The 24,488-nt window shown below is 43.5% G+C and overlaps 1 protein-coding gene and 1 long non-coding RNA gene across 3 annotated transcripts in view; both read right to left on the bottom strand.

The window, feature by feature from the left end:
- The window catches only part of TSNAXIP1 (translin associated factor X interacting protein 1), a 1,023,806-nt gene that overhangs the window by 952,703 nt on the left and 46,615 nt on the right, over positions 1-24,488 (bottom strand). The window lies entirely within an intron of this gene.
- Positions 8,787-20,153, bottom strand: LOC138583234 (uncharacterized). The gene is made up of 2 exons (XR_011305188.1): positions 20,055-20,153; positions 8,787-9,206 (listed from the first exon to the last, which is right to left on the bottom strand). It is a non-coding gene; the product is annotated as an uncharacterized lncRNA (long non-coding RNA).

Genomic DNA, 24,488 nt, shown 5'->3' with positions numbered 1-24,488 from the left:
CCTATTCCAATCACCTTTTGATGTCACTGATACCAAACTGCTAGAAATACATGTTCCATTTGGAACTCTTCAGCGAAGTGACCGGTCTTTCGTTCTGCCCACAACAGCTGTAGAAATCTTTACAAAGACCCGCTAGTCAGACCTTCATCAAGTAACAAGCAATGGGCATATGGTTCCAATGTTTCATTTTGAAGAAAATGACATGCTTTCAACCAGCGGCCAGGAGGCGCATTTGATAAAAAGAACACTGACTGCACGGTCAGTCCCTCCAATAAGGCACGTGCAGTTGGAAACCTCAACCGCAAAAGTGACTAACTTTCAAACAGGATCACAATTAGCAACTAGCACGAGTCGTGTCAGCGCAGCTAAATGGACAGTAGGCAGCATAAACTTACCAAACCACACCAACGTACTGATGACAGCCAGGATAGCAGTGGTCAAATAAATAAAAAAGTTCCACATTCAAATAAGGATGAGGAAACGCAAAAACAAACAACAATTGACCCAGTCGAATTGGCAAATCTGGTGGTTTCAAATATAGATGCAAGCCAAAACGCATCATTATCTATTTTGGAAACACCGGGAGTTGATCTTGCGGGGCATGAAGCCCGGTTAGCGGAACGCTTGAAGGTGGATTACTTGATACCCAAGAACAAGCTGATCAACAGCTTTGCATCTTCTGGAGGGCACAAGACATTATCCCAAGAAACAGACACACAAGTGAATGACGAGATGGCCAGATCGATACCTCCCTCAATACCGAAGAAATTTTATGATCGCACAAGTACGCCACATTTGGAAGGTGTGGCACTTGGCAAGCAACTACCTATGACACCACCAGATAACAATATGCCAAATGAGAAAAACGATTTGGAGAAACATATTTCAATTGAACCACAAAAGAAAAAGAAAATTGACGTCAGATGCAAATGGTCAGCCTCTAAATAGAACTAAGCATGGCTATGAGAGCGAACTGGAATACACCAACAAAACCAACTTATCTGTGGCCGGAGGAATCCAAATCCATAACGTGCTGGCAGCAACATCTCTTGTACTTATTCCATTTGTAAAATTATATGACACTCTTGGCGAGTCATTGAAGGATCAGGGAGCCTTGTTAATTAACTTGAATACAAAACTCTCTAATATATAACATAACAATGACATATTGCAACAAAAGATTGAAAGGGAAGCCGAACTAACATCACAATGGCAAAACCGATTGGGCAACCTTGCTATGAGAGAACATACAAACTAAACGGAAGGAGATAGAAGGTGCACACTCACAGGTCTGTGAATAGAAGGTATCGGAACAAAGTAGAAACAGTCAGGATATCTGCTGGGTGCGGGGGAGGAAAAGTGGCCCTGGCACAGGGCTACCTAAATACACAAAGAGAGAGAAAAGAGGATCCAAACTGGAACCCTCCCGTCCCCTGCACACCGCAGTAATGCGTCAATATGACGGCTTAATATTCATTCAAGAAGGTACTAGTGTAAAGATACATTTAATTCATTTCAATAGAGAAAACAGTTTCAACTAAAGTTAATGATGCAATCCAGTCTTTAAATGTAAAAGACAAATCTTGTTTATTCCAAACAAAGAAGCCAGAGAAAATTTAGTTCATTGAGGACGGCTGACGCGTTTCGAGAAGTATATTCTCTTCTTCATGAGCCAGAGATCATGTACAAGAGCTAAAATGAAAACAATGTAGAGAAAAGAAAAGTACAATCAGGATATTATTGCTATTAAGTCAATTCCACAATCTATCTGGTGTTCATCATCAAATTGTTTAAAACTACCAGTGAAGTGACACAAACAACGTCTCAACAATTGTATTGAAAAAGAACCGATATTGGGGGTCAAAGTACACAGAATACAAATTCAGTTATATCCAAAGCCACAAACAACCAGAACGAAGGATGGCCAATCAGTCAATGGTAAAGGGGAGGTGATGAATGGTGAAAAGAACACTGACAAAAAGGTGTTTTAAACGGAATAACAGTAGGTATGCTCACCAACACTAGGGAAGTCCTGAGTGTTGATGCGTTTAAGGAGGTCACTCTGCATAGGTAAGGGATTTCAAATAAATGATGAATCATACAAATCATTCAGCGTGCGGTGGATGCCCAGTGGACTGTAAAGAATGGAATACAAAGCATAAAATGAGCAAGAATTCTCAAAATGGCAACCAGCAAGATATAGAGTAAAGGGGCAAACACTCACCATTGTGAGATGAATATACGACTTGGAGTCTCAAGATTCTACTTGGTAGGTGCCGTAGGTGACGTACGACCATTGATCAAGTATCAGTAGTGATATAGTGCCTGGTCTGAAAACTGTTCAAGAACGCTGTGTTTTAGTATCCGAGCGTCTCTGCATGATTAAAGTATCACAGAGATAAACGTGTGTTGAATGTAGGTGCTCAAACTTACTATGTCAGCGGCATAGTGTACAATCCAAATAATCTGCATCCGGCATGCAGTAATGGTTCAATGCAGATCACGCAGCCCAGCCATGGGTGCGTGGTCGTAGGTGGAGATTGTTGCTATGAGAGGGACGCTTCCCGTGAAGCGAGAGACCCTCTAGCGTGTAGTACCCAGTCTATCAATGCCGTCGTGCATCGAAACAGTAGACGGACTAATGGGCGGGATCGTGTTAGAAAAATGGTAAACAAGTGTAGTGCAAAGTGGTGGCCATCTTGAAAGTGATGATGCCCATACAAATACTAGATAAGTAATGCTATGGTTGGTCTGGAATTGAATGGGGTGAATATAATCAATGGGATACGAATCAGAAAGTAGAAGAAAATCGGCAAAATTCGACCATCTGGGTTCCAGTGGGGTGGCTTTGAATTTACAAAGTATAAACAGTGATGAAGAATATATAACTGTTATATGGTGAGTTCCACAGAATAGAGCAGTTTCCATTATACAATGTCAGGTCACATGGTAGTATATAGCAGTTCATCAACAGTATTTGAGTGTAGATACTATTAACAAAATGGATCGAGATGGGATTAGACACATATAATGCCTGATTGGACAGAGAGGCAAAATTAAAATATGTAAACCATGTCAGATGAAACATTTCAAGGAAGATTAATCGTTGAGACCCCTAGGGAATAATGTGTTCAATGTGTGAATCCAGTACTTCTCTCTACGCGAGAGAATGGATAGATAGTTACCACCCCTATAGGGTTTTTTAACTACTTCAAGGACTTGAAATTTGAGCTGAGCAACTGTGTGGTTGTTTTCCATAAAGTGTCTCGAGAGAGGTGATTTTGTGTTTCTGCACCTGATGTTCGATTTATGCTCTGTGAAACGTTCTTTAACAGATCTTGTAGTCTGACCCACATAGAGCTTGCCACAGGGGCATTTGATCGCATAGATCACTCCAGTGGACATGCAGGTAGCGTAGTGCCGTAGTTTAATCTTTTTACCAGTGAATGGGTGAATGATATTATCGCCATTGGTAACGTTGTTGCAGTGTGAGCAGCAGAGACAAGGGAAGGTTCCCAATTTTTTGGTTTGTAGAACCATTTGTTTGTCCTTAGGTGGTATTTCTGCTCTTACTAGTGTATCCCTGAGATTCCTACCACGTCTGAAGGCAATCATGGGTGCTTTAGGGAATAGTTCCTTGAGTGTCTGATCATTGTGGAGACCTAATGGATGCAATTCTTGAATGCATGAAATGGTTTCGACATCTCGATAAGAGTCGTCTGGATCCAAATGCTAACATCGCAAAGCAAGCATCCTGCCAGCAATCAGCGGAACCACCGCCACTGCAATACAATGACGACATCCAACTGGAACAGAACAACAAAACGTTTGACACACAAAAGTCTGAAAGCATAACCAGTAATTCACAAAAAACAACAATGTTAGAATCTGGTTTGGAAAAGACAAAGGATTTAACTCAAAAACAACAGGATGGTCACAGATGAATACCTTTGGAATTTTTGCTGGGTCCGCAAAAACGCTGGTGATAAAACCACAACCATCCAGACTATCGAAATCCTTAAAAACATCAGCAATTAAAGAGACCACCAAGATGCCACTAAGACACCCGGCTAAAAACAAAACAATTTGTACGAAATTTAACACCACCACAAAAGCCGGGGTTATTTCAGCGTAGCACTCTGACCAAATCAACAGACCAGCCAGCTCGGTGTGAAAAAAATGATAATAACTCTGAACTGAAAGAGCAGTCCGCCGACAGACAGGTGAAAAATCCCCAAAAATGTGTGAGGCTTGACTCTGAAGTTGAATTCAATGGTTCCCACAAAGGCTTGGTCGACCTATGTGAGTGGGCGACCTATTCATTTGATACACATGAAGACACAATGTTGTCTGACTTCCAAGTGGACTCTGCACCAGCATGTCCAGCAAAAATGATACCAAAACCAACTCAAAAAGCCACTGATCTAAAGGAACATGTGGACATGCCGGCAAGCAAGGAAAAATCTGTGACGAACCAGAGTAATGCCTTAAAGAGCGCAAGTTCAAGTAAAAGTTCCAGTCCGCGAAGATCTATACCCTTAAAGGAAAAATCATCAATAAACTTAAATCAAAAAATGACGACAGCCCAATAGCAAAAACAAAAAGCAAAAAAAAACTATTGAGCGGACTGAAAGAAAAAATGAGTCACTCCATGAAATGGAAGTTTCGGATCGAAAATATATGTTCCCAGATGGAAATGAGGTAAACTTAAACAGAGGGAATGTGATGTGATTATTGCACATTATTCCTTCACTGAGAACAATGACCTCTGAAGACATCATAGGTGAATACATAACAGAAGAATGCTCCGATCAAGTATTTTTACATATTAGGTCTCAGGCTGTGAAAAAAACCCTTTTTGCAGCAAAGGATGAACTTGTTTCATATGGTTTTGATCTTTCTGTAGAAAAGGTACGACAATCCCCGCAAGACGACAGCTCAACATCAGAAGGTGAAACTAGATCAGCCAATGAAATAAGACGAGACACCCTGAAAGATCTGTTAAAAATAAATCCGGCAGAGACAATGGAAGACATACATCAATATATGCGACCAGGCAATTCTATGACTAACAGGCAGCAAAGACCTCCTCAGAAATAACTAGAACATACTAACAGTGAAGTTTTATGTGTATTGATATCATGGAATACTAAAGGTTTTAAGCACTTGTTCCAAGAATTTCCCTTCACATTAGAAAATAACTTCGCAATATGCCTACAGGAAACATGGCTGCGCGAGGCCCCTGTCAGAGATGGGTATTCAATTCTGCTAAATCCAGCCGGGAAAAATAGGTTAGGCCCTCCATATTCTGGCCTATTAACAATGGTGAACAATGCCAATGGATGGGTAATAATGCAAATAACCCAAATCTTTTTGTGCAAGGAACAGTGCTTCAACTGCAACCCAATAACAAATATCATAAACAGTTGCTTTTGCTTAATACATATTGGAACCCTAGAATGATATCAACAGATCGATACATAACCTAAATAATTGATGCCTGTCTGATGAAATGTATCGATCTCGCTGTGATAATATGTGGAGTTCTGAACTTTTCTTGGTTTAATGATATGACTGAAGATGTCAATATGGGAACGATTCCAGAGAATAAAGTTTGCACAGATCAGTATTGGAAGCCCGTAATTGCGAAATGTTGAACGCTATGGTAAAAGGTGACATGCCGGCTAATTACACCTGGCACCGCAATGCAACTTATAAAACCTTAGACTACATTTGGATATCGAATTCAATGTGGCCACAAATAGAAGACCTGAAAATAGGGAAAACAACAAGTAGTGACCACAACGTATTACAAATGTTGTGGTTCATGCATTGCGTGTTTCCAGGTGCGAGTCATACATTTCCACTGGAGGTCAACCAAGGTGCCAATACATGGAGAATTAATACCTCACAAATCACTATGCTAAAACAAAGCTTAGCGGTAGGAAACCTGTCTCCAACGAGTAAAATAAACTATGCACTGCTACTTTTGCAATTCAAAACAGTTCCTTCATAGGCAAAGAATTGTTCCCAACTATGGACACATGTGTTGAGTGCTTCAGTGAATCAGGAAAAACAAATTCTGCATAGAGACATTAGGCTGTTGAAAAGGTCGTTGGGTCCTAATGCCGAGCAAGCCATCAAAAGTCGAAAATTGAAAAAAAGGAAATTGGCTCAAATCATTTTCTATGATTAGAGACAAAGAACGTGCGGAACAAATCCTGAAGTTGATTACCTTACATAAGTCAAGAGAAATATGGGGAATTCTAAACAAAGGCACCTTGAATCAAGAGGCAAGGCTCTCAAATGGCATATCAAGTACCAAATGGGTACAACACTTAAGAAAAGTGTTTAACAACACAAGATCACTGCAAAATAAAGCTGCAGTAATGTGCATGGAGAATTCGAATGTAAAGGAATCAGCAGAGGACATCGCATTTGTAATTCAACGGCTAAAAATCTCTCATGCAGCAGGCCCGGATGGCCTAACAAATGTGATGCTGAAGGCAAAAAAAGAGCCATGGTCAAAATTCATTGAGGAGCTGTTTAATCTGATTTAGTTATCAAAGCAATTACCACACTCATGGCAAACAGCGATAATAGTTCCGATTTTCAAGAAGGGCAGTCGGGACGATCCTGCAAACTATCGCCCGATTGCCCTTCTTGATACTGTGGATAAGATCTTCGCCACCTTCCTGCAGCGCAAGTTGACAACATAGGCCAGTAACGCCGGATTAATGGATTGCCGTCAAACCGGTTTCACAAAAGGAGTGGGAACTGAAGTAAATTTGATATTATTGAACTTACTGAAATTAGAGACCATCAAAAGGAAGAGCAAGATGTTCCTAGCCTTTGTCGACATGTGGCAAGCATTCGACACAATAAACCGGGAGAAACTATGGGCAAAGCTGTCTGAGTGGTCGTGTCCACCCTCACTACTTCATCCGTTGATGACATTGCATGCAAATACAACCATCCGTGTGTGGACCAATGAACGTGGTGACTTGACATTGGAAATAGAGATGACTAAAGGGGTGAAACAAGGCTGCCCCCTAGCAGCGCTCCTGTTCAAGTTATTCATTTCTGACATCTCCGTTCACTTATCAAGTTCACCGTTTTCCACCGAAAGTAAATGGCCAGCAGATAAACTGGGTCATTTACGCTGATGACATCGTCCTGGTGGATTCAATGCAAATTGGTCTTCAAAGGCTTTTAGCGAGACTACAAACCTATTCGGAAGAGAATGACCTTGTAATAAATTAAAAGACGATGAAGATCTTGACTATTGGAACGATGGGTAAAATGCAAGACAAAAGATTCAAGTGGACTGTTGCAGGGAAGATAATTGAAAGAGTTTCAGCCATTCATTATCTAGGTGTACTATTCAACAAATCAATTTGTCAGGTAAGGATAAGGGCAGTGAATATGGCAAGGGAAATCTGCACAAGATCACACAGTGAATAGCTTTGAATCAAACAACATACACACAGGAACCAAGACTCATGTATACTAAAACACAGGAGTGTAAACTGAGTGTGACAGCAATACAAATATATGAAAAGGGATGTGGGGTAAGCACTTAGATGCTCCTTATGACTGCAAGGGAAGTCGGCAAGTTCCTTACCCACAATTTCTATTACAGGTACTGACAGAGCTAAGCCCACGCAGAGGGCAAGCAACGACGGGATCTGTGATCTAACACTCTTGATGGTATTAAATAAGGAAACTTAAAAACAGTACTCACGAGGACGAGAAATACCACTTGAATGTCAGCAAGCCCACGAACCCTGTTGATCAAACAGGGACCCAGAAAGGCTGTAACAGCAATGGAAGGATAACTAAATACATAAGACTCAAGACAAGGGGCAAGTAGCAATAGCGATTACAGAATAGTGAGGAAAACATAGGCATTCACACAGGAGCTAGCTACAACCGCACACCACACCTAATAATCAATGGGAAATATATCCAGAAGTGCAAGGGAAAACATGGAATGGATTCCAAGAGAAAGTAAAGGAACAGGAGCAGGGAAAACGACATTACAAGGGCAAACTTCCCCCACTTATCCAAGGAAAAAGGCAGGAAGCTAATCTATAAAGAGAAAAGATTAAAGCATCAAGGTTTACAACAGCAAAGGACAAAGTCAAAGAAATATAGAACACAGGCAAACTGGGCTGCACCAAAAGGGAAAGCACTGAGAAATGCTGCCTGCAAACAGAGGAAGACAGAAAGGGAATCTGGGAAGCAGAAATCAAATAAGCACATAAATTCGAAATCCAAGGATAAGGAACAAGGAATAGAAACTTGGAACTAGGCACAAGGCTAAGGACCAGGAACAAGGGACCAGTCACAAACAAGAACACTGCATCAATGACCAGCGCTGGACTGAAGCAAACTGAGGCTCTTAAAGCTGCTTAACGAGCTGCTTGCTGCACCTGCAGCCACAGGTGCTGCCTATCCTCCACCAAGCCTTGTCCTGCAAGGGTGGAGATGAAGCTGTGGGCCAGGCATTCTGGGAAGCATAGTCATTTGATTAAAGCAGCATACTTGCTGCCAAAAACCTGAATCCGGAAGGGAAGTAGTTTTGAAAATAAGGATTTAGCACTCCCAATTCATCACAGCACTGTAGCATAAGGTTCGGAAGGAAAGTCCAGTAGGGAATAAACGCCAGATCATGCCCCCAAGTGGTGGGAACGGGAACAAAGGGTGTGAATCGTGACACAATGACTAATCCCCCACACTAACGTGAGATGGGGGTTTAGATTCTATTAAAGACAAGGAGGCGATTATTATGCATTACAATCTTTACTCTGAAACCACAGCAGCAAAGAAAAAACTTTTACAAACAAAAAAGTTTCAACAACAGAACTAGATAAAGTTCAATGTCAATGCATGGGGAACTCCCCAAACCATCATGGAGGATAGGTCATACCCTGCAGGGGACCAATGAGCAGGGACCCTCCTTTATATATGTCCATTACTCTAACGCCAACCCCTCTTTCTGCAGCTGACTTGCACCAGACGCCCAATGGAACGGTTGAACTGCGTAGCGCAGAGAAAAAGGATCCAGCGAAACCGGAGATCTCAACCTTTCCGCAGCCTGAAGCAATGAAGAAGTTCTTCTGGATAGGACTTCTCACCCGAAATCACGCACTCCAGAACTTGTAACTGCGATCCACACTCCTGAGCAGAACCTCAACTCGTACCTGTAAGAACAACAAGCAAGAAGGGTGGGTGGTTGGGAAGAACAACAAACCAAAGAATGTTCTCACTTGAACCACCTGTGTACATGCGTATCACAATTGTCATATCATATAATATCATATCATATCCAGGGTGGGTGGGAGGGATAATAATCGCCTCCTTGTCTTTAATAGAATCTAAACCCCCATCTCACGTTAGTGTGGGGGATTAGTCATTCTATGACAAGACAGGAGGCTCATATTATGCAAGTTCAAAGCCCTTGCATCTCATTAGTAAGTACAAAATGATCCAATATAATAGATAATATAATAAAATTAAAGGAAAGGTAACATTTTTTAAATGCTTTCATTAAATCAATCTGTTGACCAATCAGAGAATTGCCCAAGACTAGGTTGCCCGAAAAGCTGTCTTATAAGGCAAAGTCAAATCCACTGCAAGAAAAACAGGAATGTGCCAAATCCAGCGTTCCTTACAGGCCACCAAAACCAACTGGTTAAAAGAGGGGAAAACATTGAACAAAGTTTTCCTATACTAATAGGTTAGGACAAAACCATCTGAAATAAACACCTATGTTGTTCAATCAAATATTCAAAACACTTAAATTCGTACCATTTTTGGGGACCTAGAAAGCAAACCAATGAAAACAAACACCTAGCTCTCCTGGAGATAAAGAAAAGTACCCCATAGGGGTGAAAGTCTTATAGGTTCCATCCCATGCATTAAAGGAAGATATCGCATTAGAAACAGGGCATGTCACAGAACTACACCGGGGAACCAAGAGGGAAAGACAAATCTTCAAAAGGGTAAAATGGGAGTAAAAAATCATTTTTATAAATTTTGTAATAGGACAATCCATCCTGAGCGGAGCTGAAAAGCAATAGAATTAATCTACAATTGTCTTCAGACATATGTGTATACTAAGGAGGGAAGTCTTCTGGAGGCAGAAGCAGAATGGAAGAGAGGGCCCCACCTGAGAAGCTAAACCCGTCAAACCGCCAACACGGAGACCCTCAGACCTCCCGAACTCTTGAAGAAGGACTCTGCTACCATGACAAAAGGCAGATATTATAAACCTGATCCTTAAGAGGCCAAACTTGGCAAGAAGAAAAAATGTATCCGACATCCAATCACTACCATTATAGTGATATCTAAACTCCTTTGTAGGTATGCCCGGTGCTTGAACCTTGATCCCTCCTCCCTGGTGATAAATCCCCTAGCGGATCAAAAGTAACCGAAGGAGGACACCAAATTTCCAAAATCTTAGCAAGACTCTAAACTGCAAAGAACTGATCACTAAATGGTTAAACTGAAGGTGTACACCAGAAGAGGTCCAACCTATATTTCAGCCAATTTGCAGATCTTTGAAGCTCACAGCACCCTGAGCTGGCACCTTACTGCAAACAAACTCTTGTGAAAACCCCAAAGGTCCACCTGCCATGCAGGTGACTATGATAATCAAGTCATCAACCAAATATATATCCCAGCACTCTGGTAATCGTAGGGGCAGACACCGTCTGAAAGTTAATGTATAGACTCTGGAACGCATCGTGATAGAGGGTCATAACGTGGATGGGGGATAGTATCACTCCCAGACCCCTCTATCCCACCAAGGGATATTGAGCCTTCCCAAAAGAGGAGAAACCTCCCCCACTTATCCAAAGGAAAAACATTGCAATCCAGAAAGAAAACTACCCTGAGGACCACATTAAAGCCCCGCTTTACACCGTTAAGAGAAATAAATACCCACTAGCGCCTCAAACCAATCCCCTGACTGGACAGACTCCAGTTAACTTATTGAAATACCAGAGATTAGCACAAAGGAAAGTAACAGACGGGAGGGAAATGCTCAGTGCGAGTCTGCACTGGTCACCCGCCAGAACTCCTGTAAAAAGGAAAAAACTGAAACCATTGGATACTCCCAGAGGTGTAATATTATGATGCAATCTCCCCCAAGGATGGCAGGAAAACTGAAACCATTGGATACTCCCAGAGGCGTAATATTATGATGCAATCTCCCCCAAGGATGGCAGGAAGGGGAATGAGGGGGAAAGAACTCTGGATAATTATCAATGCCCTGTAAATGCAAGGTTGAGAAGAAATCTGGGACCACTGTCCCCTCAAACCCTGAGGTCTGAGTCACTGTATTCATGTGAGGCTGACTGGCCACTAAGGGAATCAGGGGAAGGAAAAACTAAGCACATTGTCCATAGCAAAACAGTACTTATACAGTACTACGAACCCTCAGGTATATGAGTGGTGCTTAACACTACTACGAGCGTTGTGTGGTGTGAGGTGTTCACTTATCGATCTCAGCTGGATAAAAGACTGATGTAGACCTTTCCAAAATTAGGAACCTGTATCAGAACGGTCAGCACGGATATGAAAACAGCACTCTAAAGAGGTTAAGCAACGCTCATGAGGGTACAGAAGCCTGCGTGTACTCCTCGAGCAGAGGAGAAGTTGCAACACACTGTTAGACGGTTAGCTGAACCATTGTCACGACTCGCTCCCTTCGCTCCCGTTCCCGCCACTTGGGGGCATGTTTTGGGGCTTATTCCTTGCTGGACATTTCCTCCGAACCTAATGCCACAGTGCTGTAATGAATTGGGAGCGCAAAATCCCTATTTTCCAAACTACTTCCCTTCCGGATCCATTCCAGGTCTTTGGCAGCCAGCATGCTTCTTTAACCAAATGACTGTGTTTCCCAGAATGCCTGGCCCCCTGCTCCACCTCCACCCTTGCAGGACTAGGTTGGGTGGAGGATAAGCAACACCTGTGGCTGCAGGTGCAGCAGTCAGCACACCTGAGGCGTGTGCTCGTTTAGCAGCTTTAAAAGCCACAGACTCACTTCAGTCCAGCGCTGGTCATCGTTTGCAGTGTTCCTGTTTTTGACTAGTCCCTTGTTCACTGTTCCTTGCCCTTTTACCTAGGTCCTGGTTCCTGTTTTCTTGTTCCCTCCGCCCTGAATCTCTGATTCATGCTCTAATTGATTTCTGCACCTTTGTTTCCCTTTTTTCCTTCCTCTGTTTACAGGCAGCATTTCTCAGTGCTTTCCCTTTTCTAATGCAGACCAGTTGGTATTTCTTTGACTCTGTCCTTTGCTGCTGTTAACCCGTATGCCTTAGCCTTCCTCTTTAGCTTCCTGTCTTTTCCTTGGAAGGATAGGGAAAAGTTTGCATTGGTTATTTAGCTTTTTCCCTGCTCCTGATCCTTACTTCTTTTGGGATCCATTCCAGGTTTTCCTTAGCACTTCTGCATTTATTATCCCATTTGATTTTAGGTGTGGTGTGCGGTTGTTAGCTAGCTCCTGTGTGAATGTTTATGTTTTCCTCACTATTTGTTATCACTATTTCAACTTAGGTATTTAGTTTTCTGCAGCGGATCACTCTCGGCTGCCTTCCAGCCTTCACCCTTGCCCTGTCGGGCTCCCCACATAACAGCGGATCACGCTCTGCTGCATTTCAGCCTCCGCCCTTGTCCTCTGGGCTCCCTGCCCTGCAGCCTGCCTCGCTCCGGCTGCCTTCAGCCCTTGTCTTCTTGGGCCCCCTGTTCTACAGTCTACCTCTCCCTGGCAACCTACAGCCCGTGCCCTCTGGACCTTCCTACTTCTCCCATTGCTGTTCTAGCCTCTCGGGGTCCCAGTTCATCAACAGGATTCATGGGCTAGCTGACGTTCAAGAGGTTTATTCTCGTCCTTGTGAGTACAGTTCTTTAGTTCCCTTATTTGATACCATCAGAGTGTTAGTTCACAGATCCTGTCATTGCTTGCCCTCTACGTGGGTTTAGCGCTGTCAGTACCTGTAACAGCAATTGGGGGTAAGGCGCTTGCCGACTTTCCTCGCGGTCAGGTGCTTACCCCACATCCCTTTTCACATATTGGGTTTAATATCACACTCTGTTTGCACTCCTGGCTTCTAGCATACATGAGTCGTTGTTCCTATGTGCACATTTCCCTTGCCATATTCGCTGCCTTAGTATTCGCAGGACTAATCCTGACAGAATGACCAGCCCAAAATTCCCATTGAATATGGCAAGTTTAAGAAAGAAAGGCAGCAAGGCCTCTAACAAGTTTGTACAGAAAGCTTCCCCTACATTTACCTGTGACAATCAAATCACTAGTCTTGGTTTAAATGAACTCCTTGTCACGAATGGGCATTTACGAGCAGAGTACTTTTCCCATAGGATGGCTCATCCTACATTGCCTGATCCTAGTTCGATCTTTTGTTCTGATCCCGATTCTATGTCAACGCAAGCCTTAACCGTAGAAAACAACACACTGTCAGACTTATTAGACAAGAGTACCTCGGTTGTTGAAACCCATGATTTCAGTTGTGCTTCACCTCAGATAGAACAGTTTCATGGTACAAACATAAAGAATGGAGGGGTTCCTTGCATAACTTCTGTTTTCTACCCTCAGTCCAAATACTTCTTTGCACAAGTACATACGGTAGTCCCTAATGTCAAGAGGTCTAAGGTCAATAGTTTGCTTAAGGGTAACACAGACCAAGTTAGTATGAGAAAGTATAAATCTCAGAACCTGAAAGCAGTAGAGGACAGTGCACAATCGATGCACATCCAGATTGCTAGTGCAGGATCCAGCCCTGATGCTACTATGCCTCCCCCTGTGCCTACTGATAGTGATGTACAGTTAATGCAGGGCATACTAAGAGCCAAGCTTGAGGAGTTAACACAAGAATTCATTTCTTTACAAGAGGAGAATAAGATCTTGCACGCATTCCTGAATACACCTCAGACTTTATCCATTGATGTTGATGAAGTGAACACAGTTCAGCCCCTGAGTGCAGAGACTTTGGTAAATCATGATAATTGCCAATATGTTAGATTTATTGGAAGTGAAAGTCTTTCTTCTAGCACAGCGCTCAACCTGGGCACAGTTTCTAACAATTGTTCTGCTGATTATCAGGGATTGCAGTTAGCTGAAGATTTACAAGCCACTCCTTTACCTAAAGTTTCCTGTGTAGCAGTCTGTCATAATTCTGAGTTAGCACACATACAAGCTTCTGATCTCCAAACACAATACACAAAGGTGGCATACACAGATTCAGTCACTACACTAGGCTTAGGTCCTGCTCTTGATACAGCTGCTGAGACTGAAGTAGAGTTTAAAGCTGATGTGGAAGACAATCTTACCTCTGGGTTCACTCTTCCTTCTGCCAATTCTGATCAATACAAACAGTCAGAGACTGTACAGATTGCATGTTCTGATGAACTCATTCCACAGTATACAGAACCAAAAGACCAGCAGGCGAATCCTGAACTGTTGATTGTTAATCTGCCTCTTTCAGAAGCTAAGACAGAGGAATGGACAATTGACGAAATCCTGATTAACAGAGACTTTACTATGGTGATTCCACTGGTTGATTTTGACTTCCACAAAGAAAGAGACTCTGTGTCACCCACTAAAGAAAAGGACCGCAAGGGTACAGTTCAGTCCTTGGTTACTGGAGCCAAGGAGTCTAATGCCCTAAAGGTGCCCTCCATTCCTGAGACACCAATGTGTCTATCAACTTCTGAGACTTCTGTGTGTCCTCCTACAACCATTGACTCTTCGATGATCCAATCCACAGCCCTGCAGTCATCTTTGGTACACGTGTCTTCAACCAATGAACCACTGCCATGTCTGACATTTCATCAAGAGCCTCCACCATGCACGGGGTTAGTCCCAAAGACCCTGACATGTTTGGATTCAGCTACTGAGATGGCTCCAACTTGCATGCCTTCCGCTTCAAAGCTTCCTCTGGCCTGCCTGTCTACAGTGACTCATCCAGAAGATCATCCTTCAGCCAGAGAGCCTCCGGTAGTCCATCATATGTGCATGTCTTCAGTTCCAGAGTCTATTGCTTGTTTGCCTTCAGTTCATGATACACCGGTATCCTGCTTAGCTTCGCTTCCAACATCAGAGGTATACCTGTCTACACCATCAGATCCTGCTGTATTTTCTACTGCTCCAGACAGTCCTCCTGAATCCCAAACATTTACTGTCGATGAACGTTTAGAATGCCTTTCTTTTGCTTCAGGAGGAGCATCAGAATGCCAGCCTTTTCCACAAGACGATTCTCCCAACTGCTTCACTTTAGCATCAGAGCCTCCAAAAGATGCAGCATCAGATTTTGAGACTTTTGCCAGCTCCCGCTTCAGAGTCATCAAGCTGGACCAAGTGGTGAGTCAGAACCACTCACCTGGGTGTGCACAGGGGGTGGTGCAGACCGGCGTATTACCTACAGAACTTGTGCAACAGAATTCCGCCAAGAAGCACCAGTTGGGTGCTAGTAGCCAAAGGAAGGGAATGACTGCTGCAGTTCAAGATGTGTCTGTTATTGCTCCTTCTGCGAGTGTGCCTGAAATACCAAGTACTGTGTCTATCACTCCTATCAGTATGCCAAACGTCCCTGCTGTTGTATCCAACGTGCAACAAAGTGGCTACACGACTGTCACCAGGAGCACCAGCCTCGTACAACCCATGGGACTTCCAGGCATCCAAGGCGTAGAATATGTGCAGTCAAACCTTAATCTTTTTCAACCCCAAGCCTTTTCCCAGATGGATGACAGAAAAAGATCTGAACCTCTACCTCAGCCGCCACCTTCTCTAATGGCTGAACATGAACATTTCCTGAAGCCAGCAACTTCCTTACCTTCCGCATGTGCGCTCTCGGCAGAAAGGCTGACAGAACTTCTACCATTGTCTAAGGCAAGTTGCACCAGCCTGCCTCCCTCCTCAAAGACTTACAAGGGTCCACTCCCAGTGACTGAGCTTCCTGGACCTTTCAACTTTGCTTCAGGTCTTGCAAGTCCTTCATGCCTTTCTTCAAACCATGAGTCTCTTCCTCACCAGAAGCCATCGATTCCAGCAGTATCACTTCCAAAGACAAAGCACTCCTATCATGGAAGCCCATCTGCCTTTGCCCACAAGCCACCATTTCCATCAGTGCCACCTCCAAAGAAAAGGCACTCCCATCATGGAAAGAAGAAGTCTCGTGCGGGTGGCGGGCACCCGAAGAGGGCCGTAGGAGGGGGTATACTGTCACGACTCGCTCCCTTCGCTCCCGTTCCCGCCACTTGGGGGCATGTTTTGGGGCTTATTCCTTGCTGGACATTTCCTCCGAACCTAATGCCACAGTGCTGTAATGAATTGGGAGCGCAAAATCCCTATTTTCCAAACTACTTCCCTTCCGGATCCATTCCAGGTCTTTGGCAGCCAGCATGCTTCTTTAACCAAATGACTGTGTTTCCCAGAATGCCTGGCCCCCTGCTCCACCTCCACCCTTGCAGGACTAGGTTGGGTGGAGGATAAGCAACACCTGTGGCTGCAGGTGCAGCAGTCAGCACACCTGAGGCGTGTGCTCGTTTAGCAGCTTTAAAAGCCACAGACTCACTTCAGTCCAGCGCTGGTCATCGTTTGCAGTGTTCCTGTTTTTGACTAGTCCCTTGTTCACTGTTCCTTGCCCTTTTACCTAGGTCCTGGTTCCTGTTTTCTTGTTCCCTCCGCCCTGAATCTCTGATTCATGCTCTAATTGATTTCTGCACCTTTGTTTCCCTTTTTTCCTTCCTCTGTTTACAGGCAGCATTTCTCAGTGCTTTCCCTTTTCTAATGCAGACCAGTTGGTATTTCTTTGACTCTGTCCTTTGCTGCTGTTAACCCGTATGCCTTAGCCTTCCTCTTTAGCTTCCTGTCTTTTCCTTGGAAGGATAGGGAAAAGTTTGCATTGGTTATTTAGCTTTTTCCCTGCTCCTGATCCTTACTTCTTTTGGGATCCATTCCAGGTTTTCCTTAGCACTTCTGCATTTATTATCCCATTTGATTTTAGGTGTGGTGTGCGGTTGTTAGCTAGCTCCTGTGTGAATGTTTATGTTTTCCTCACTATTTGTTATCACTATTTCAACTTAGGTATTTAGTTTTCTGCAGCGGATCACTCTCGGCTGCCTTCCAGCCTTCACCCTTGCCCTGTCGGGCTCCCCACATAACAGCGGATCACGCTCTGCTGCATTTCAGCCTCCGCCCTTGTCCTCTGGGCTCCCTGCCCTGCAGCCTGCCTCGCTCCGGCTGCCTTCAGCCCTTGTCTTCTTGGGCCCCCTGTTCTACAGTCTACCTCTCCCTGGCAACCTACAGCCCGTGCCCTCTGGACCTTCCTACTTCTCCCATTGCTGTTCTAGCCTCTCGGGGTCCCAGTTCATCAACAGGATTCATGGGCTAGCTGACGTTCAAGAGGTTTATTCTCGTCCTTGTGAGTACAGTTCTTTAGTTCCCTTATTTGATACCATCAGAGTGTTAGTTCACAGATCCTGTCATTGCTTGCCCTCTACGTGGGTTTAGCGCTGTCAGTACCTGTAACAGCAATTGGGGGTAAGGCGCTTGCCGACTTTCCTCGCGGTCAGGTGCTTACCCCACATCCCTTTTCACATATTGGGTTTAATATCACACTCTGTTTGCACTCCTGGCTTCTAGCATACATGAGTCGTTGTTCCTATGTGCACATTTCCCTTGCCATATTCGCTGCCTTAGTATTCGCAGGACTAATCCTGACAACCATAGGCCAAGCTTTGGGAGGAAAAACATGAGGCAGGCGCCAGCAAGTTATTATTTGGCAACTCGTCTAACTGATACCATCAAGTATTTCCAAACACTCCATCCAAGTAAAACATGGTTGCTCAACTTGTCATGTAAAAAACTGAACGGTTACCCTCGAGCTGACCCTGTCTCCACCAGAAACCAAAAGATTAAGGAATGTCCAATGGGACAAAAGTAGGGGAGAACAAACGTCCCCACTAAAGAGAGCCTTAAGCCCTACAGACCTCAATAGAGGCATAACGCATCATCTTTATTCTTCCTCATGTTGAGAGAAAATACTGTAGCTTAATCAGCACTGGTATTGGGTGGAGCAATTGAGGTCGGGAATCAAAACCTAAGGAAAGGACTGAGTTGTCCTGAAACTAACTAAGGTAAAGGGTGACAGAATTTTTAACTAAAAGATGAATGATAACACCAGATAGATGGTTAGAGAGGAAGGTACAACCCCATATGGGTCTGTTTACAACCACTTCCACACTCTTTTCTTTAAAGCACTTAATAAATAAAGAATATATAATATATGAAATATATATAAAATATCCAAAGAAGAGGGGTTACGCCCTCACAGGGGACCGAATCCCCGGCCCTTATATAAGCTGATACTCACTGAGCTTTCTGGGCCACTGACAATTCTGAAAAAAAACGCAAATGTGTTCCAGTCAACACTTAAACATATTGTTTATCAAAGCGTACACTGAGCAAGTGCACCTCAACTGCTCACCCCAGCAGGGTGAGGCAACCAATAGTACACGAGGGAGCACCTCGCAGTAGGAACAAGGCGAAGCCTGAAACCGAGCAGGTTACTGCACGCCTACAAGACCAAACAATGGCGTCAGCCATATGCAGCACCTAAACAAAGCTGCCGACCTTAAGGAAGGAATACACTGAGCAAGTGCACCTCCAACTGCTCGCCCGAGCAGGGCGTGATAATCAGCAGTACACGAGGGGGTAACCTCGCATTAGAACTCAGGCAGAGCCTGAAACCGTGCAGGTTATGGTGCATGCCAGTTAAGGTAATTACCCAAGTTGCCCACTTTAAGGGAGGAAACACTGAGCAAGTGTACCTCAACTGCTCACCCTAGCAGGGTGTGGACACAGCCGTATACAAGGGGACCCCTCGCAGAAACCCCAGGCAACCTTGCCACCGAGCAGGTGACTGCACCTTTCCAGGGAAGATAACCCAAACAAAAGAAAACTGTCAAGTTGAAGGTAGGATACACTGAGCAAGTGCACCTCCAACTGCTCGCCCGAGCAGGGTGTGATAATCAGCAGTACACGAGGGGGTAACCTCGCAATAGAATCAGGCTGAACCTGAAACCGAACTTATGGCACCTACAGTGAAGGCAAAGCACATAACTTAAGAAATAAGTAAATGAATAAATAAACAAAGAAAATAAAATAAAACTGCAGACTGGCAGTGCATCGGGCTCTTGCGCTGGATGGTCAGACTTTGACCTAACAAAACCACAGTCTATCAGTAAACATTCTTTCTTTCCAGCACTAAAGGTAAGGAAATGTGTTGTGTCACCAGGGATACGAAATTACAAACATTTAACAAAACCACATTTTTACTATTAAAATGTTTGTGCTATAATCTTTCTGAAGAAGTCATGAACCAACCAAATGCCCATTAGGAAATCCCTGCTCAACTGAGCAAAAAAGGTGACAATCAAATACCTCCATTGTAAAATACAATTATTTAAAATATAACAATTAAAATATACAAATAAACATGCGCTGGTCGGCCGCGAACCCGGGTCTTCCTGCATGGGAGACCTGCAGCTCTATATTTGAGCTAACTTGGCTCAGTACTGAAACAGAGGCTTTTGTTACAAACATAAGCCACAGGGGCAGGCCGAACCCAAAGCCTGCAGCACCTGGAATCCCCAGGTGACCATAAATCTGTCAAGGGGCACGAATTCAAACAGGCGAAATGAAGAGGGAACAGTGTAAAAAACACTGCTCTCGCGCACGCCGGGAGCGAGTTGATTAATGCACTAGAAACACCTGAGTTTACAAGCGCGAGAAATTTTTAAAGAAGAAATAAATTAGAGAGCTCCCTCGAACTCACAACCTCATGGACTGTAGTCCGAAATTCAACCATTGCACCACTGCTTCAGCTGAAACAGGAAGTATGAGCATAATACATATTTTCTTTTTGAAAGACACCAAAATGAAACCAACGGCCGCACGCGGCTATCCAGATACATTGTATCAAATACACAAATTCCTTTATAATAAAAGGTAATTAACACATATTTACCATATAAATAATATATGTCATATTCAAACTAATAAAGCCTACTACTGACAAACAATGTAAGACACAACTGAAAGGGGTGACTTAGCTCTGTGGTGTCAGCAGCAAAGAAAGAGGGGTTGGCGTTAGAGTAATGGACATATATAAAGGAGGGTCCCTGCTCATTGGTCCCCTGCAGGGTATGACCTATCCTCCATGATGGTTTGGGGAGTTCCCCATGCATTGACATTGAACTTTATCTAGTTCTGTTGTTGAAACTTTTTTGTTTGTAAAAGTTTTTTCTTTGCTGCTGTGGTTTCAGAGTAAAGATTGTAATGCATAATATGAGCCTCCTGTCTTGTCATAGAATTAGAGAGTGGGATTGGGCAATTGATTTGAAGCAACGAATGACAACGTTCTCGTTGCAAGGAGCAAAGCTACATGCTGAATATGGCAAATTTACATTCAATCCCATTTTGACATTTTATAAGCAGAAAGGGGCACCTTCGATCACTTTTGGAGTAGAGGCAGGATGGAACCTGAACTATCATATTTGGTCATCTCTAGAAGGGCTCTTTTGGAGACGACTTCTTAGACTACCGACTAACATCTCAATAAAGGCTATAAGACACAAACTTGGTCTTGACTCATTATATGGTACTGTGTTATAGAGATCAATTTTGGTTGCAGGGAAAATTAATATAACTAACACTCATATCATATTCTGGCACCGACGACCTTAAATCCTCACTCTGGTATTTTGTTGAGTTGGGCAAATAAAATAAAGAACATCCTAGATTGTGCCGGAATAAAATGGCAAACAGTGATGTCGCACCCGCAACTAGCAAAAACAAAAGTGAGATTGTGGAGTTGGATACAAAATAATGATAAATGTAGCAAGTTGAAGACTTCCCTGTACACAGGAGTAGCAGCATATTGCTTGGATTAGTTACCGAAATACCTCAGAAAATGTCCTTCAAGATATCACCGCAACAAGTTTTTGAGGCTTTGGATGAACGCATATGACATAAAAGAGATGATGTGGATCAAGCACGACAAAGAAACGAATGATAACCTCTGTAGATTCTGTAGAAAGGCAGTAGAATCGTCCAAACATTTGATTATTGAATGTTCAGAACTGTCAGGAATCAGAGGTTGTGGTGCAGGAAAAGACGTGTAAATGTATAGAATAGACTACATTTCCCAGCAGGCACAGAGAAAGTGTGTAGTTCTCTGTAACCGCGCCTGTCCACAGCTGTAGGCAATTGGGAATCAGAAGGCGTGCTCTTAACAGCCGTCCGCCCGTGCTCCGGTGCTGATGATTGATGTTGGAGAGCATGGGCGGCGGCGGCAGCAGCAGCAGAGCAGCAATGTAGGATGAGGCGGCGGGCACACGCTACGAGGAGAGATACACGTGGCCATGAGCGGCAAGCTCATACCTCGGGCTGCGGCGGTGAGCACTGGAGGAAATTGACATGCATTCTTTCTTCGGGTCCGGGGCAGCCGCAGGAGGCGCCCGGACACTCAGATAAGTGCTTTGTATGTGGACGCAACTTTAATGCTGAAAACTTGTAAACGCCTGGGTCGCGGCGGTGATTTTTATTGGTTTCCGCTTTACTCTTTGGGTGTCCGGACGTTCTGAGGAAGACGTCCGGACAATCAGTTAAGTGTATACTATATATATTTGGTTCACTCATGGACATGGTTTTGTTTTAAAGATGTCCTTGCTAAACTAAGGGCATGAATAAGGTTTGCTAACCAGAGGAGGCCGAAAAGACCATTAAGCAGGCATTCCTAAGTTACAATAACACTCTCAACAAGGGAAGTGTGCTGCTCCATTTAACCTTGCTTATGCTTACCCAAATTGGGGCAGTGTTTGTCTCATTGTCATTGCCTGTTCTATGTATGTTCTGTATGCGGTACCATATGGTGTTACATGTTCCAAGCCTTGCTTCATTACGTTTTGGAGCCCGCAGTGGAGTAAAGGGCGCGGCTGTTGTTGGCTGTGCGGCTGCTGCTGTGATCTTTCCTTACCTGCAACCGCGACTTGCTCCGATTCGCGTCAGTCTAACGGCTGGAGCCGTTAGTAGTTGAAGCGAGCACCTTCTCTTCCTGGCCTGTCACGTGACTGGAGTCACGTGACCCTTTTTTGACCACACCTCCAGGAAGACCCATAAAAGCGGCACCCAGCGGCCCTTGCGGCGTGAAGCCCGCAGTGGAGTAAAGGGCGCGGCTGTTGTTGGCTGTGTGCGGTAAGTGCACGCTCCAAATATTATTTCTTATCCCACTGTTATTCTCCTCATTGAGTGATATACCCCCTAAAATGGAGCCCATCAAACCTCGAACTCGCCTCCAAGGCAAACTGGATGAAACGCTATCCATGGTTAATAATGGTCCTACCAAAACTGATACAAAAGGGCAACGAACCCCGATTTTATCTTCCACTCCGCATGTATACTTGGCGTCTGAATTACAGCAAGCAGATCAGCAGGCCCAGCATTTAACAGCACCTCAACAATCCCCTGGAAATATAATGCCAGCAATACAGTTAATCCAGAATATCGAGCCGGATTCTCTCTTGCCGCCACCTCCGCGTTTTCAACCTGCGGAAGTGCAAAGTAATACTATTTTTGACGACCCCAGTCATTCACAAACCCTTAGGGATCGAGCGAAACTTGCAAAACAACAATGGCAATCTTCTTATTTATTAAACAAAACGACTGTCAATGACAAACCACAACCTCTCTCAGTTCGTACTGCACGATTATCGCTTGATATAACTGAAATCAATGCAATCATGGATTCCCAACAAAAAAGAGAAGACATTTTCGGAGATAATCAGAATCCAACAATAGCTCCAAAAATAAACACTTCGACCCCAATTGTCCCTAAGGGTCTCTATGCACATATAAAAACTTCTCCAAAGACCATTCAAGATAATATAGAGCATGATCCGTTCTTACCCCCTAAGATGTCTGAAGGAACAGACGACTTTCAAGACCAACCAAACAGACTACCTACGACGATGTTGGAACTACAAAACTCGTTAGTCGCTGTACTTTCTATAGCTATGATCCCCTTTTTAAAATTACAAGAAGCAATGGTAGATTCTACCAAAGATCAAGCCACCTTATTGGCAATGATTATGACCAAGCAAACGTATTTAGAAAGTTTTATTGGAACTATCCAAGAACGTCTAAATCATGAAGCAGAAACATCGCGTATATGGCAAAGTCGACTGGCCGAAATCGCAAGACAAGATCGTGCCGATAAACAAAATCTAATGGAGACTGTTTCCACCATCACAAAAAGAATGTTAGATGAAAAAATAAAGAAACAATCGCTAGTGCTGCCCCTTTCTGCAGGTCTAGTAAAACAACCTCAAACTATTGATAACACTGTACAAACTGCGGATATCAAATCGCGAGATATAGAAGTAATTCTATTTCCTAATAAAAACAAAATGGACTCTGTACAGATAGACTTCTATTCCGAAAAACTTATGAATCGTGTATTGTCTACTAAACAACAATTGGAAATTCTGGGATTCGAAGCTAAAGAAATTACTGTATCAAGCCTTTTGGCTTTGAACAAATACACCCACAAACTTGCGATAATGGACTCCTATCGTCATAATAAAACAAATGTGTACAACAAAACCTTAAAATATACTGAGGAAAATGCATTTTTTGATCGAAATGAATCTACAAAGAAACGCGGGCGATGGAGAGATCTAGAACGGTCCCTCGACACAAATGTACTATACAACGATCATCGGTTCGCGACCAAGAAAACATACTTATAACAATCAACAAGAAATCCAACACAACCGAGCGTGATTTCACTATGCTCGTGGAACACTCGAGGCCATAAACATCTTTTTAATGAAGGATCATCTGTGCTTTATGAAACTGAGATAATATGTTTACAAGAAACCTGGCTGAAAGAGGAGGTAGTTTGCGAAGGGTTTATTACATTATCTAACCCTGCAATCTCCTCTCAACTTGGACGACCAGCCTCAGGTATGATGATCCTAGTGAAAATCAATCCATCTTGGAAAATTATAATGAGAAAGAACATCCATCCCTGGGCTCAGCTTGTGACCATTCTTATTTCAACTTTATTTACAGACCAAGATCAATGTAAGGATAATAACTACATCACTATTTTCAATATATACTGGAATCCGTCAGCAATGAACGACCATAAATTCCTGGAATCCATACTGGACGAAATCGATAATATAGTCTCACTCAACCATGGAACGGTCTTTTTAATTGCAGGGGATTTCAACTTCCATTTATTTGACAAACAAGGCCAAAAACTGGACAGAAATGCATTATCAGAGAGAGCTAAAAAATGGGTAAAAGAATTATCGATTCGTAACATCACATTAATCGACCCTGCAGTGGACAATAAAGGAATCCCGATTCCAACATGGTCCTGTAACAACACAAA

The sequence above is a fragment of the Ambystoma mexicanum genome, chromosome 1p (genome assembly GCF_040938575.1).
Source record: "Ambystoma mexicanum isolate Mex_15411 chromosome 1p, UKY_AmexF1_1, whole genome shotgun sequence".
NCBI classification, from domain to species: Eukaryota; Metazoa; Chordata; class Amphibia; order Caudata; family Ambystomatidae; genus Ambystoma; species Ambystoma mexicanum.
This window is presented reverse-complemented; position numbering and strand designations above follow the sequence as displayed.